General features: G+C 42.7%; 1 non-coding gene across 1 annotated transcript; it reads right to left on the bottom strand.

Annotated features, from left to right (window-relative positions):
- Window positions 1–3,268: 3,268 nt before the first annotated feature.
- LOC120066864 lies at window positions 3,269–3,321 on the bottom strand. Its single transcript, XR_005478844.1, has one exon. It is a non-coding gene; the product is annotated as a U7 small nuclear RNA (small nuclear RNA).
- Window positions 3,322–16,204: the final 12,883 nt, after the last annotated feature.

Below are 16,204 nucleotides of genomic sequence, written 5' to 3' on the forward strand. Positions count from 1 at the left end.
ATACAAAATTCTCCAGACCTCCCAAGGTCAACAACGTGATTTTGGAGGTATGGCAAAGTGAGACCATCAGGGCTACAACCGTGGTGTCGTCAGCAAACTTGATGATGGAGTTGGTGTCGTGCAGAGCCGAAGGGCTGAGGATACACCCCTGGGGGACCCTGTGTTAAGAGTCGGTGTTGTTGCCAATCCTCACAGCCTGTGGTCTGCCCGTCAGGAAGTCCAGGATACAGTTGCAGGTTGGTGTCCAGACCGAGGTTCTGAGCTTTGTCGAGCTTGGCGAGAACAATAGTGTTTAATACTGGACTGTAGTCAGTGAACAGCGTTCTCACATACTGTAGGTGTTCCTATTGTCCAGATGTGTCATGTGTGAATAGTGATGGAAATGGCATCTACCGTGGATCTGTTGAAGCGGTAGGCAAATTGGAGTGGGTCCAGTGTGCCTGGCCTGCTGAACATGATGTGGGCCATGACTAGCCTCTCAAAGCACTTCATGATGACCGGGGTGAGTATGACGGGGCGCTTGTCTAACATTGTAAAGCTATAGAGACCAGGCTGGCTTGTTTTGGAGGGAAAAACTCTGAGTATCTGTATACAGATTTACACTGTAATCCCACACCGACATGATCTTATGGACACAGTGCAGTGCAATATTTCTCACTTAACGCCACATTTACCAATGAAACATGTTTCATTCTACTTTAGTGAAAACAAAATCAAGTTCTGATTATATTCCGATATGTCTGCCTTGTTTGGTGAGAGCGAGCAGCACAGGTTCGTGTGGATGACTACTATGCTATCAACAGAGTGTTATGTTTACTGTGGAGCTAATCTTCAGTATACACAGGATAGGTCACCATCTGTTGCCATGTACACTGTTTGCCCTCCTGGCTGTGTTCTGTAAATGCTACCTTTAGAGATGGCCGGCAGCATGGTAACATCTGTAATGTTAAAACAGCTTGCCAGTGACATACAAGGCAGAGTCCAGATGGCATTGTGCATACACTCTGCCTGCTATTGAGACTAAATCATGATCTCATAGTAGTCTACAGACACTGTTCTCATATCAGGCCTGGGTTCAAATACTATTTCAAATATGAATTCCTTAATTCCTTGTCATACATTCAAAGAAAGTATTCAGATAGTTTTTATTTGAGACAAGTAGTTGAATATTTTAATGTATTTGGAAATACACTTGGAAAGTATTTGAAAATACTCAAATACATTCCCATGCATTTAACCCAGGTATTTGAAAATACTCTCATATACAATTTGATATACTATTTGGTTTTTACAAATAACCAATCAAATACTGAAGTAAAAGTACTTGTTTGGACTGTGTATTTGAAAATACTTAAATAAAACAGAAAAAAAGTGGAAATGATGACCACTGCCAAAAGTGTAGCTAAGGAAAATACTTTTTCATCATTTTGTAACCTGGTTAAAGACAGAACAATGTCTCTCTGCTCTTCACTTTGTCTAATGAATTACCATGGCAACTAGAAGTAGATAGAATTGCCCTGGTTAAGCTATCTATGCCGACTGGTTTCCCACTTTCTCCAACCAGTTCAGACTGCTGCATATTGCCTTATTATACTGTAGTTCTATGGTAATAATGACACCCACAATGGTGCTAACTGGTTTGAACTGACAGTATTAGTCAGAGACACCACCAGTTAAGGTCACATTATCTACAAAACAATTAGCATTGCTAGCACAGCAGCAAGAGGCAGATTTTGAATGGTGTTTGATTAAGATGTTTTAGCATTTGTCTTATGTGTCTCAAGTAGGCAAGTATAAACTTAAACAGTTTTATGTATAAGGGACTGCTTATCAAAAGGTCTGTGAATGTTTCTGGCAAGAAGGCCACCAAAACTTTGTGGTGATTATTATAATTTTTTAAAAAGTGTATTCATCTATGTCTCTACTCTTATTGATCCCTATGCACCTGTGAGAGAGGACAACCCAGCCATCTTTTTATACACATAATCCCTTTTTAATATGTACTTTGTGTAATGATGGGAGGCTTGACTTTTCAGATACCGTTCCAATTACTTGAATCCCAGTCAAAGCTTCCTCTTGTTCTAGTGCTTCCTCCTCTTGTTCTAGTGCTTCCTCCTCTTGTTCTTGTGCATCGCCCCGGAGCGTGTGAAAGTGTATACTGACTGCACCTCTCCCTGTGTGATATGATAGTCTATTTGCCAGACACAACACTTCATGGTGATTCAGCAGCTCATCTACCGGCTCTGAGTGGCAGCGCTTATCATGATTACTTAGAGCCAGGGCAGAGGTCATTATGCCACAAACTCAACCATCCTCTTCAACTCTCGTGGATTGAAAGTAGACAGAACATCTACTCGAGCATGGTGTTATTTGTAGCACACAAACAACACATGAAATGCAAAATATGAGCAGAAATATTTAGACAAGAGATGTGAACTCGTTCTCTTACATTACAGATCTTCTGGATTGAAGTCTCCCTTATTGACGTTTTTATGGGAAATGGCTGTTGATAAGATGGGAGCATTTTTCTCTCAGCTTGGTGCCTGTCATCACAGCAGGCATCATGTCATGCCTCTCACTGTTAATAAGCGGATGTGCTTGGGGAAACTCCCTGGACCACACAACTGCAACACCAGAGGAATTATGGAATATGACAATTACAAGTAAGTAAGGCTCCCCACTTATCCAATATTTGTGTGAGAATAACACTGAAGAGATTAGAGAAATATGGCGAGATTTCATTTCACAGCAGTTCATTTCGCCATTGTCCACATGAAAAAATACTAGTATATTTAAGCAATAAGGCACGAGGGGGTGTGGTATATGGCCAATATACCATGGCTAAGGGCTGTTCTTATGCACAACGCATCGTGGATATTGCCATGACGCATCGTGGCCATATACCACAACCCCTCGAGGTGCCTTATTGCTATTATAAACTGGTTACCAACATAATTAGAGCAGTAAAAATACATGTTTTGTCATACTAGTGGTATGCGGTCTGATATACCACGGCTGTCAGCCAGTCAGCATTCAGTGCTCAAACCACCCAGTTTATAATATGGTGTAAGTACTATAGCATTCACTGTAGTGTTTTTTCGGACTAACTAAAGTCTGCAAAGCACTACAGTGAATTCTGTAGTATACTGTATGTTATGTAGTATTTTTGCACACTATAATATACTGTAGTATTTACTGTAGTGTTTTTGCAGACATTACTGTAATATTTACTATAGTGTTTTTATTTGATTATCTTTGAAATAGAAGTGGAGGCTTTCTCCTTCAGGAAACCTACTGGAGAAATACTTAAAGAGCACATTTTCCATAACCTGTAGGTAGGTAGGTAGGGCCGGGGTCTGAACGGAAAGTTCAGAGCTTCTGGTCTTTTCTATAACAGGTAGGTAGGTAGGTAGGTAGGTAGGTAGGTAGGTAGGTAGGTAGGTAGGTAGGTAGGTAGGTAGGTAGGTAGGTAGGTAGGTAGGTAGGTAGGTAGGTAGGTAGGTAGGTAGGTAGGTAGGTAGGTAGGTAGGTAGGTAGGTAGGTAGGTAGGTAGGTAGGTAGGTAGGTAGGTAGGTAGGTAGGTAGGTAGGTAGGTAGGTAGGTAGGTAGGTAGGTAGGTAGGTAGGTAGGTAGGTAGGTAGGTAGGTAGGTAGGTAGGTAGGTAGGTAGGTAGGTAGGTAGGTAGGTAGGTAGGTAGGACTGGAGTCTGATTGGCTAATTCAGAGCTTCTGCTCTTTTCTATCCATGTCATCTCATGGTATGAGAGGAGAAAGCAAGGCAGGCAGGGGCAAGGAGGAAGGGCAGGGTTAACTTGAGGCTTGGTATTAAGGGTGTGTTAGAGTCGGTGTTCGTGGGTCATAATCAAAACGCAACCGGCTAACTTATTTCCCAACATGATTTTTATTAAAACAAACTTAATTAAGTTAAAATATATGAATGCTAAGAAGTAAGGCCTTTTAAAACAATCTTAGATTAGCTTAAATAAAAGGATAATTATTATTTTATAAAGGAAAGAATTGCCAACAAGATGAGTTAAAAGTAGTTAGTGGGAGAGTAGTTAGAATAGTAAAGGAGTTTAGGAAGGAAGAAGCGCAAAGAACTGTTTGTAGATGCCAATAGTCATGTTTAGGATGTGGGAGGGTGAGAATACTAACCCAGATTAGGTTAAGGGTTGGGGGTAGGGGAAAGATGACATGTTAATTGGGGTTATGTTTATAAGTGAGGTATGATGATGTGGAATGTGAGGTTGTGTTTGTATCAATCTGGCTTTGACTTCTGGAGCATGATTGACGGAGGTGTTTCTGTGGCCCATTGTGCTTCTTGTACGGTTTCTCGAGGAATGGGTTATGGATTGCTCTGTTCAGGTATTTCTGTCCTATTATTGCTTGTCCGTCTTTGACGGCCTGATTCCGGATATATGATGTATGTATTTGTTGTTGATGTATATGGGTATTCTGAAGGCCAGTTTTATTTCTCGGTTCAAATCAAATGTTATTTGTCACATACACATGGTTAGCAGATGTTAATGCGAGTGTAGCGAAATGCTTGTGCTTCTAGTTCCGACCATGCAGTAATATCGAACAAGTAATCTAATTCAACAATTTCACAACAACTACCTTGTACACACAAGTGTATAAGTTTGCAGACAACACTAGTGGTAGGCTTGATTACCAACAACGATGAGACTGCCTACAGGGAGGAGGTGAGGGACCTCGGAGTGTGGTGTCAGGAAAATAACCTCTCACTCAACGCCAACAAAACAAAGGAGATGATCGTGGACTTCAGGAAACAGCAGAGGGAGCACCCCCCTATCCACATCGATGGGACAGTAGGGGAGAGGGTAGTAAGTTTTAAGTTCCTCGGCGTACACATCACGGACAAACTGAATTGGTCCACCCACACAGACAGCGTGGTGAAGAACCTCAGGAGGCTGAAGAAATTTGATCACCAAAAGCACTCACAAACCTTTACAGATGCACAATCGAGAGCATCCTGTCGGGCTGTATCACCGCCTAGTACGGCAACTGCTCCGCCCACAACCGTAAGACTCTCCAGAGGGTAGTGAGGTCTGCACAACGCATCACCGGGCGCAAACTACCTGCCCTCCAGGACACCTACACCACCCGATGTCACAGGAAGGCCATAAAGATCATCTGCGCCTTCTTCACCACGCTGTCTGTGTTGGTGGACCATTTCAGTTTGTCCGTGATGTGTACACCGAGGAACTTAAAACTTTCCACCCTCTCCACTACTGTCCTGTCGATGTGGATAGGGGGCTGCTCCTATGTATGGATTCTTTGCAGTCGGGTTCATTTGTGGTGTGAAGGCTGTGATCCAGACGAGTAGTACGTATTCGAAGAGTGATCTGCTTTAGCTAAAATATACTTTTAAAATGGTTTCAGGTGCTGCTCCATGTTTCCTTCCACAAAGTGCTTTTAAGTGATTGATCTTCTTCCGTCCTTCTCTCTCAATGTTCCCAATGTGGATCATCCACAATATGTTGCTCTCAAATGTAACCCCCAGGAACGTATTTTAGATTTTTATTGTTTCAATGTACAATTTGAGGATTATGGGTTTCTTTGATTTGAGGTTTGCATTTCTGGTGAATAGGATCCACTGTGTTTTTTTAAGGGTTTGGCGGTTATAGGGAAGCTTGACATTATGTTTCTGATTGAGTGCGGGAGTTGGAGATTGGTGTCTGTTAGTCTATGACCCGGTCCACTGTGCCACTTGTTTTATCAAATGACTTTTCTACCAAAGTAAACAGTTGAAAAATGTCTTACAATATTTTAAGACCATCAGAATACATTTTATGTTGTTGATCTGTTTCTTCGGAAGCCTGCCTGGTGTACTCCAAGAAGGACCCTGTCTTCTACATGGCAGCTTATTCTGGCGGTGAGTACCCTTTCAAATAGTTTCCCCACATGGATGAGGAAGCGGATTCGTCGATAACTTGACACATTCTGTCAGTCTTTGCCAGGTTTGTGGATCATGGTGACAACTGCTGTTTTCCAGGGTTGTGGGAAGTGGCCGAGACATGAGGTTGGAGAGCAGGTGCTGGAATTCTTCAGGTGCTTGTTTTAGTAGTATGGTGTCAATGTTGTCTTCCCCAGGTGCTTTTCTTTTCATTTTCTTTAAGTGTCCTGATTTCTGTGAGAATCACAACTCTGGTGAGTGGCTGGTCTGCTGGTGCCAGGGAAGAGGTAAGTGTCAGTTGAGAGTTAAGTGGTGTTTTTGTGATTGTTACAGCATGTATGAGTTGGTGGTCTGCTGGAATCAGGAGTGAGGTAAGTGTCGGATGGCAGGTGAGTGGTGTTGCTTTTTGTATTTCTGTTTAATTTTGGGGGGTTGTTGGGGCAGGAGTGCACATTTTGTAGATGTTATTTTCTTCGTTATTCTCTATGGGTTGACCCTGGGCCATTAGTGGCGATATCGAGTTGTTACTTGTGTTTCCATTAATAGTATTTATTTTCTGCCAGGTGTGTGAGTTGGAGTCTTTGTCAAGCTGTTTGTAGAGTGCATTCCATGTATTCTGGTAATGCAGGGTAAGTTTTATGTGGTTCTGGAGCTGGTTTATTCATGTTTTGGTGTGGGGGGTATCTGGTCTTGATGGATCTTCTCCTTCATTTTCTTTTGTATTTGATAAGGTGGAGGAGGTGAGTTGGGAGTTGTTGTTGTGGTTAGAAGGATGGTCTCCTCCCAGGCCTGGATGAGGACATTCCCCAGCCTCTCCGCTAGCTGATCCAGCATCTGAGGTTTCTCTGTGACTGTAATGTTTATGTTGCTTGCGACACACTGTCTGTAGTTCTCCCAATTTGTTTTCTTATAGTTGTATCTTTGTTTTGCAGATGCTTGTTGGAGGGAAAAGGAGGTGAGGATGGGAAGGTGGTCACTTCCGACTTCATGGCTGATGGAAAAGTTAAGGAGTTTGGCAGCCAGGTCTGGGGAGCAGAGGACTAGGTCAAGGATATCTGCAGTGGAAGTGGAGGAGTAGATGTTCGTGGGCTAGTCGTTATTGATGATGGTGAGGTTTGTATTCTTGAGGATTTTCTTTCCCAGACTGGTTTGTGGTGTTACAGTTGAAGTCTGTGTTTTTGTCATTAAAATCTCTGATGCTGATGGTGTCGTCGTTGTTTTCTGAGAGAGCAGGGATTCGTTTTTCTGAGGGTGTTATTGTGAGTGGACAGTGATGTAGTGTGTGCATTTAAAATGACTTGCAGCTATGTACTCGTTATTGTTGAAATTTTCTTTTGCGAAATCTAAAACAGCTTCAGAGTATTCAACGCCTTCCTTTAAAAGCTGTGCCACAACCCCCTCCAGGGATCCGAAAACATGTGGTTGTGCTTAACAAAGTTTCATTTATGGAAGCGATCATCACATTGTTTTCTTGGAGTAATTGGATCAGTTCTTCTTGATTGCTTCTTATACCTCTGATGTTGTTATGTAAAAAGATGGTTGGGGTAGCCATCTAGTTATTAAAAAGCAATAAAACTTTGAAAGGTGAGTATAATGTGGTGAGACTGGTTAAGAGGTTAAAAAGTAGTGAGTCTCTTTAAGACCCCCAAAACTAAATGTAATCTTAAAAGTCTGAGTGCCTCATGATGCTGTGTGGGACACAATTAAAGCTGCAATATGTTAATTTTTGGGCGACCCAACCAAATTCACATAGAAATGTTAGTTATAGATCTGTCATTCTCATTGAAAGCAAGTCTAAGAAGTGGTAAATCTGTTCTGTGAGCTATTTCTATCCCCCCACTCTTAAGTTTTGTTTTTGCGTCTTTTACTGTCGGTTTTGTACACCAGCTTCAAAAGAGGTTGGAAAAAAATGGTAATGAAAATATATTTCACAGCGGTTTAGATGGTACAATGATTCTTTACACTATAATAACATATTTTCTCAAATAAACTGAAATTAGTCGACATGGGCCGCTCCCGAGAACTGTATGCTCTCGTTCTCCGTGACCGACGTGTGTAAACCATTTAAGTGTGTTAACCCTCGCAAGGCTGCCGGCCCAGATGGCATCCCTAACCGCGTCCTCAGAGCATGCGCTGAAAAGCTGAAAGGAGTGTCTACGGACATATTCAATCTCTCCCTATCCCAGTCTGCTGTCCCCACTTGCTTCAAGATGTCCACCATTGTTCCTGTACCCAAAAAAGCAAAGGTAACTGAAATGACTATCGCCCTGTAGCACTCACTTCATGAAGTGCTTTGAGAGGATAGTTAAGGATCACTTCATCTCCACCTTACTTGACAACTTAGACCTACTTCAATTTGCATACCGCCCCAATAGATCCACAGATGATGCAATCACCATCGCGTTGGACACATCCTTATCCAATCTGGACAAGAGGAAAACCTATGTAAGAATGCTGTTCATTGGTTAGAGCTCAGCCTTCAACACCATAGTACCCTCCAAGCTCATCATTAAGCTTGGGGCCCTGGGTCTGAACCCCGCCCTGTGCAACTGGGTCCTGGAAATCCTGACGGGCCTCCCCCAGGTGGTGAAGGTAGGAAACCTCACCTCCACTCCCCTGATCATCAACACAGGAGCCCCACAAGGGTGTGTGCTCAGCCCCGTCCCATACTCCCCGTTCACCCATGACTGCGTGGCCACGCACGCCTCCAACTCAATCATCAAGTTTGCAGAAGAGACACAGTAGTAGGCCTGATTACCAACAATGATGAGACATCCTACAGAGAGGAGGTGAGGGCTCGGGTGGAGTGGTGCCAGGAAAATAACCTCTCCCTCAACGTCAACAAAACAAGGAACTGATCGTGGACTTCAGTTGACAGCAAAGAGAGCATGCCCCCATCAACATCGACGGGGCCGCAATGGTGAAGGTAAAAAGCTTCTCGGGACACATTGTCAATCTGAAATGGTCCACCCACAATGACAGTGTGGTGTAGAAGTTGCAACAGCGCCTCAGGAGGCTGAAGACATTTGGCTTAGTTCCTAAGACCCTCACAAACTTATACAGATAAACAATTGAGAGCATCCTGTAATGCTGCATCACTGCCTGGTACGGCAACTGCACCGCCAGCAACCACAGGGCTCTCCAGAGGGTGGTGAGGTCTGCCCAATGCATTACCGGGGGCACACTGCCTGCCCTCCAGGACACCTACAGCACCTGATGTCACAAAAGGCCAAAAGATCATCAGTGACAACAACCACCCAAGCCAGGGCCTGTTCACCCCGCTATCATCCAGAAGGTGAGGTCAGTAAAGGTGGATCAAAGCTGGGACTGAGAAGTTGTTTTTCAGTCTCTATCTCAAAGCCATCAGACTGTTAAATAGCCATCACTAGCTGGCTTAGTCATCATCACTAGCCGGATACCACCCAGTTACTCAACCCTGGACCTTAGAGGCTGCTGCCCTGTGTACATAGACATGGAATCACTGGTCACTTTAATAATGAAACACTGGTCACTAATAATTTACTCATGTCATATGTACAGTAGAAGCAAATCAATCCCAGAACAACGGCAAAGGACCTTGTGAAGATGCTGGAGGAAATGGGTACAACAGTATCTATATCCACAGTAAAACAAGTCCTATATCGACATAACCTGAAAGGCCGCTCAGCAAGGAAGAAGCCACTGCTCCAAAACCACCATAAAAAAGCCAGACTACGGTTTTCAACTGCACATGGGGACAAAGATTGTACTTTTCGGAGAAATGTCCTCCAGTCTGACGGGAAAAAAATAAAACTGTTTGGCCATAATGACCATTGTTATGTTTGGAGGAAAAAGGGGGATGCTTGCAAGCCGAAGAACACCATCCCAACCGTGAAGCACGGGGGTGGCAGCATCATGTTGTGGGGGTGCTTTTCTGCAGGAGGGACTGGTGAATTTCACAAAATAGATGGCATCATGAGGTAGGGAAATGTGGATATATTGAAGCAACATCTCAAGTCATCAGTCAGGAAGTTAAAGCTTGGTCGCAAATGGGTCTTCCAAAATGGACAATGACCCCAAGCATACTTCCAAAGTTGTGGCAAAATGGCTTAAGGACAACAAAGTCAAGGTATTGGAGTGGCCATAACAAAGCCCTGACCTCAATCCTATAGACAATTTGTGGGTAGAACTGAAAAAGCGTGTGCGAGCAAGGAGGCCTACAAAGCTGACTCAGTTACACCAGCTCTGTCAGGAGGAATGGGCCAAAATTCACCCAACTTATTGTGGGAAGCTTGTGGAAGGCTACCCGAAACGTTTGACCCAAGTTAAACAATTTAAAGTCAATGCTACCAAATACTAATTGAGTGTATGTAAACTTCTGACCCACTGGGAATGTGAATAAATAAATAAATCATTATCTTTACTATTATTCTGACATTTCACATTCTTAAAATAAAGTGGTGATCCTAACTGACCTAAGACGGGGAATTTTTTTTAATGTCAGGAATTGTGAAAAACTGAGTATAAATATATTGAACTAAGGTGTATGTAAACTTTCGACTTCAACTGTATATACTGTATTCTAGTCAATGCAATCCTATTCAACTTGCACCGGAGCCTCCCACTCCTGTTTCTATTCTGGTTAGCGCCAGTTTGTGCTGTTCTGTGAAGGGAGTATTACACAGCGTTGTACGAGATCTTCAGTTTCTTGGCAATTTCTCACACGGAATAGCCTTCATTTCTCAGAACAAGAATAGACTGACGAATTTCAGAAGAAAGTGCTTTGTTTCTGGCCATTTTGAGCCTGTAATCGAAACCACAAATGCTGATGCTCCAGATACTCAACTAGTCCAAAGAAGGCCAGTTATATTGCTTCTTTAATCAGTACAACAGTTTTCATCTGTGCTAACATAATTGCAAAAGGGTTTTCTAATGATCAATTAGCCTTTTAAAATGATTAGCTAACACAACGTGCCATTGGAACACAGGAGTGATAGTTGCTAATAATTGGCCTCTGTACGCCTATGTAGATATTCCATTCAAAATCAGCCGTTTCCAGCTACAATAGTCATTTACAACATTAACAGTCTACACTGTATTTCTGATCAGTTTGATGTTATTTTAATGGACAAAAAATGTGATTTTCTTTCAAAAACAAGGACATTTCTAAGTGACCCCAAACTTTTGAATGGTTGTGTATATATTAATAAACTGGGTGGTTCGAGCCCTGAATGCTGATTGGCTGACAGCCGTGGTATATCAGACCGTATACCATGGGTATGACAAAACATTTATTTTTACTGCTCTAATTACAATGCTAACCAGTAAAGGTACTCTGCGTTGCACCGTACATAAGAACAGCCCTTAGCCGTGGTGAATTGGCAATATACCCTCAGGCCTTATAGCTTAAATATAAACACACACAATAACATCTGCTAAATATGTGTTTGTGACCAATATAATTTGATTTGAAGTATTCGAATTTTAGCAACCAAGAATTGGCAGTGCGATTTAAGCATAGGGAACCTTTAAGCATCTCGTCATCTTCCAGGTCTGTTTCAGGTCCTCCTTTAAGTGAGTTGTGTTCATGGAGGTGTTTTCACAGGGGCTGGGAGCTGCTAGTGGTGGGTGGGGTTGGTGGTGGTTGCAGTAGCGGTGGTGAGGGCTATATACTGTAGGTGGGACAGTGGAGACTGAGGAGTTGGCACATTTTGCATCTTTCTTGTCGTTGGGGTGCTCTTTGTGGTGGTGGTTTTCTGCACAGTGGATATGTGGTTGAACTGTTCGGCATTTGTAGCAGTGTTTGATGGTGGTAGGTGGCCATGCTTTTTCCACCCTGTAGTGGATGTAGAACACAGTAGGCCTGCTGCGTTCTCTGGGTTAGTGAGTTGGATGCGGATAAAAGTTGTTGGTTGGCTCTACTGATTATTCTGTGTGCTTTCGTAGTATGGATACCATGCCTTTGGAATTATCCTTGTATATCTTGTATGTTAACCTGTAGGCTTTTAATGATCCGTTGTTTTGTTGGTCTGTCTTGTTGGGTAGTGATTGTGTTTAATTTCTGTGTTGCCAGCCTGTAGGTGAGCTGTGACCCATTTGAAGGCTCCCTCAGGCCAGGGGGAGAGGAGGGAGGGAGTTCAAGGAGTGGATGTCTTTGGGGAAGATAAGAAGGCCACCTCTTCTCATGTGCACCAGTTTCTGAAGTTAAATGTTGGGCTTGCATCTTAGGATCTCATGATCTATATCTTTATTGGAAGTGTAGGTTTGATTGTTGAACCTGTCCAGTACCACTGGGGATACGTTGGTGGTGTGGTGTATAACCTGAGGGAACACAATATATTGTCTACAGTATAGATGGCATGTAAGTTTCTCACTTAAGGCTGGCACGAATTCTGATATGGGGGAGGGGAACGGGCTGGGTGTATTATTTTAGTATAGTAAAAACAAAGTGTCGTGTTTTTTCAGACTGTAGTGTTTTTGAGGATAATACAGTAGCATTTATTATAGTATTTATTTATTATAGTATTCTACAGTATACTACAACATTCTATTGCCAGGATGGGGAACTTACTTTGATGGAGGTGGGGAACACAAAAATGCGTCAGTCATAAGGGCCGCAGTGGCTCGCCGGTCTGCGTACCCACATCCATATCCCTCTTCCCACCTTGCAAGCTAAATATTTTTGCCCCCCCCCCCCTTCCTCCTATTGAAAGTGTAGAGAAAAATGTGAAGTTTTATCATTAATTTCCTGCAATTCTACACATTTTGCCATGGAGCGAAGAGAAGAATTTGCAGTTTTACAGTACATTTTCTGCAATTCTACACATTTTGATTGATCTAGGGGCCCACAAAAGGGGTCGCCAGTTGCCCAGTTATCCATCCCAGAAAACGTATTAAAATGTATTCACTCTGGAAAAGAGCGTCTGCTAAATGACTAAACTGTAAATATAAATGTTTTATAGAAAGTACTACAAATTATCGAGGGATACTAGCGTAGTATAGTATTCTACAGTATACTACCACCTCCACACACACTCTCTCTTGTGATGTGTAGGACATTGTGTGTTTGTCTATAACTGGAGGAGTCAGTTGTGCTATTCTCTCCTTTCAGATGAAAGGCGCAGCAGCAGGGCATCGGCCAGTCTAAATGCCACATCTGCCAATGCCAAGGCTTGCCGACAGCGCACAGTGACAGTGCCATAATGGCATTGACATGGCTCTATTTAGCCACACCATGATAAAGTCCCCCTCTATAGTCACATCTCAATGAGGTCACACAATACCTGTTGTCAATCCAGTAGTGCAGCGACTCGCCACAAAGAATGAACACATCAGCGCTGTGTGTGTGTGTGTGTGTGTGTGTGTGTGTGTGTGTGTGTGTGTGTGTGTGTGTGTGTGTGTGTGTGTGTGTGTGTGTGTGTGTGTGTGTGTGTGTGTGGAGATAACAGAGCGTTGTATCTCAACTGGACACTCTCTCAGCCAGCGGCTAGGCTAGGCTCCATCTCTCCACGCCCCACTGGGCTTCCCTCCCCCCTCCCGGTCATCTCACACACAAATAGAAATATTCCCTATTTTGTTCAGCTGGCATCATCCATTCAATATGGCCTCTGTCTCTGTTCTCTCACCTTGTAAAGAGGCAGTGTGTTACTGTGGCTCTGTGGAATCGAGGGAGCGTCCCAAACGGCACTACTTCAAAAGTAGTTCACTATGTAGAGAATAGGGTGCCATTTGGGACCAAACACCAATCTCTTTAGTCAACCACATCAATGTGTTAGGGAATGTAAACAGGAACATATGGTGAGAGGGTTGAATTGTTACGTAACATAACATAGTTTATCTATAATTCAGATCCGCTAAAAATGCCAAGATCGGAAGTTTTCTGGCATACAGTTGACATTGTAAAGTGGATTTTCCATACATAAGTGTACTCCATATCTGTCACCATGCACCATAGCTAATTTGCCTGACTTATGAGGAGAACGTATTAACTTCAAATGAAGAGGGGAAAAGGGAGGCGAGAGAAATGTGACAGTTATTGAGGGATTATGCGCCATCATTGACATTTGCAGAACATTTTTAGAGCTGTATTCATTATCTGGTGAATTACTCCTTTTTTTAGCTCATAATCAGCCCGCCGCGGATCAGCTTCAACGCTTCAGCTCATATAAAATGTATTTCATGCTTCAGCTTTCATATAAGCAGACATGAAGAAGCACTCAGACAGCGAATGTGTAAGATAGCCATGCTTCAGAGACGGTTGGAGTGGTACACAGACACTGGTGGCGTGATAAGCATAAGAAATGTTAATTCACAAAAATCGGAGTCAATTCGTAGCCATCCCTCGCTGGCGAGAGAATTGAATCATACACCGATTCCTATTTATATGGAGGACAGCACATTGTTAATATGTTAATATCTCTTGTTAATTCTCCCCGGGTGATTAAATAATGGAATGACTAGACCTGACCTTCTGGAGCAGCCCGTCATCAGAATAAGGGTTAAACTATTTGAGAACATTGTATAATTTCAATTGCACTTAGGATCAGGACAGTGCCTGATACACCTCTAATGGCAAGCTTTTTATTTCCATGCCACTGAGCATAGTAATAGGGTACCATTTGCGTGTTGTCTTTGGTCACACAGCTGCTCCTTGCCCCAAGCTGTGTGCGCCCATATGTTAGACATTAGAATATAATCCTACATTTAAAATCAAACAAAGAACGTGAGCTGACTCATGTCATGGAGCATGTTTTCATGTTCAAGGAGCTTAGTTATCCCAGGGAGACTTCCTGTCCGTCATGCTGGGTAGGCGGGCCATCACCATCACCTGGAGTGTGTCTGTCTGGGAAAAGGGAAGGAAGAGGAATCTGAAAATTATGAATGTGCATATCCTGCATACAAGAGCTGGCAAACAACTGGTGAAGGGTTCAATGCTTGAACACAAGTCTCCAAAGATACATTTCTCTAATCAAACACGCACTCATGCACACACAAATAGAGATAATAACACAGGTCCACAGAACACAGAGCTGTGCTCAAAGGTGGGAAATCCACAGGTTCCTCTCTTCTCACTCTTACTTACTTCGCTGGATAAATTTAACTGCCTTTTCCTTTTTCATAACTCTATAAATAACACATTGCAGTCTCTGTAACTGGTCCCTCAGATCCCTCACTGTAACCACATTCCCATCCACAGTTTTTATGCAAGTCATACCAAATAAAAAAAAATCACAACAGCTGGGATAGAAACAGGAAGTTTCAGTACAATCTTATAATAATTTGTCTGTTTGACATGGTGGGATCTTTTTGTGTCTGTAAAATTAATTATGCGAGAAATGGCAGTGGAAACGCCTTTATGCTCAGATATTGATATACTGCAATATCGTCATATCTAATGTAAACTTGGAGTCACGTGATGATATGGTGTGTCGTCCTCCCACTACAACTCGGGGAAACCATGCAGTTTTTTTGGCTCCAGATGAAATAAGTTATGATGAACATCACAGGGTGGTAAAAGTGCACAGTGATCTTGATGCTCCTTTCCAATAAATATTGAGGGTCTGATTCTGGTGACATAACGGTCGATGCATGACTGCCATTTAAAAAATAAACATATTATTGCTCTTATCCATAATAATGTCATCATGTAGACTAGCCTACCCACACTGTATCTGCCAGCTGTTGGCTAGAGAGCACGTGCCAAGAACAGAGTGGGCACATTTGCTATTTAAAGACTTGAAAATAGACTTGAAAATGACTTGAATGCTAGTCTTGAAAATGTGAAAATGTCTCAGCAACGGTTGCCATTGCCAAAGTAATGATTTACAGAGGTGGGAAATGACTCATGTGAATGAAGAACTGACAAAGTTAAGTTCACTGAAGTTATTTCAATTGAGTTTGGTGTAGTAATTACCCTAGCCTGTGCACCATTCTGTAATCTCCCGTGGGCAGATTCTGCATGTAGACCGAGAGAATATGGACTGAATGGGATGCGTGACTCCAAGCAGCATTAGTTCTGGTCTCGTCACTGGTTATTTGTATCAGGATTGGGCGAAGGCGGTGCTTAAACTGCTTGGCCTCGAGTGCTTTGCTCGTGCCCACCAGGAACAGAAGGGGGGGGGGGGTACTTTGACTGAGAGTTTCCTTTTAAGAGGGTGGAGAATTAGTTTGAGAGTTTCCTTTTAAGAGGGTGGAGAATTAGTTTTTGACGGAACTCATGAACACAGAAGTTAATCACGCAGCTGACCAAATTACTTTTTTTTTCTTTACTTCTGGGTTAATTAATAAAACAGAGATGAACTATTCTGTC

This window comes from Salvelinus namaycush, chromosome 21 (assembly GCF_016432855.1).
Source record: "Salvelinus namaycush isolate Seneca chromosome 21, SaNama_1.0, whole genome shotgun sequence".
NCBI classification, from domain to species: Eukaryota; Metazoa; Chordata; class Actinopteri; order Salmoniformes; family Salmonidae; genus Salvelinus; species Salvelinus namaycush.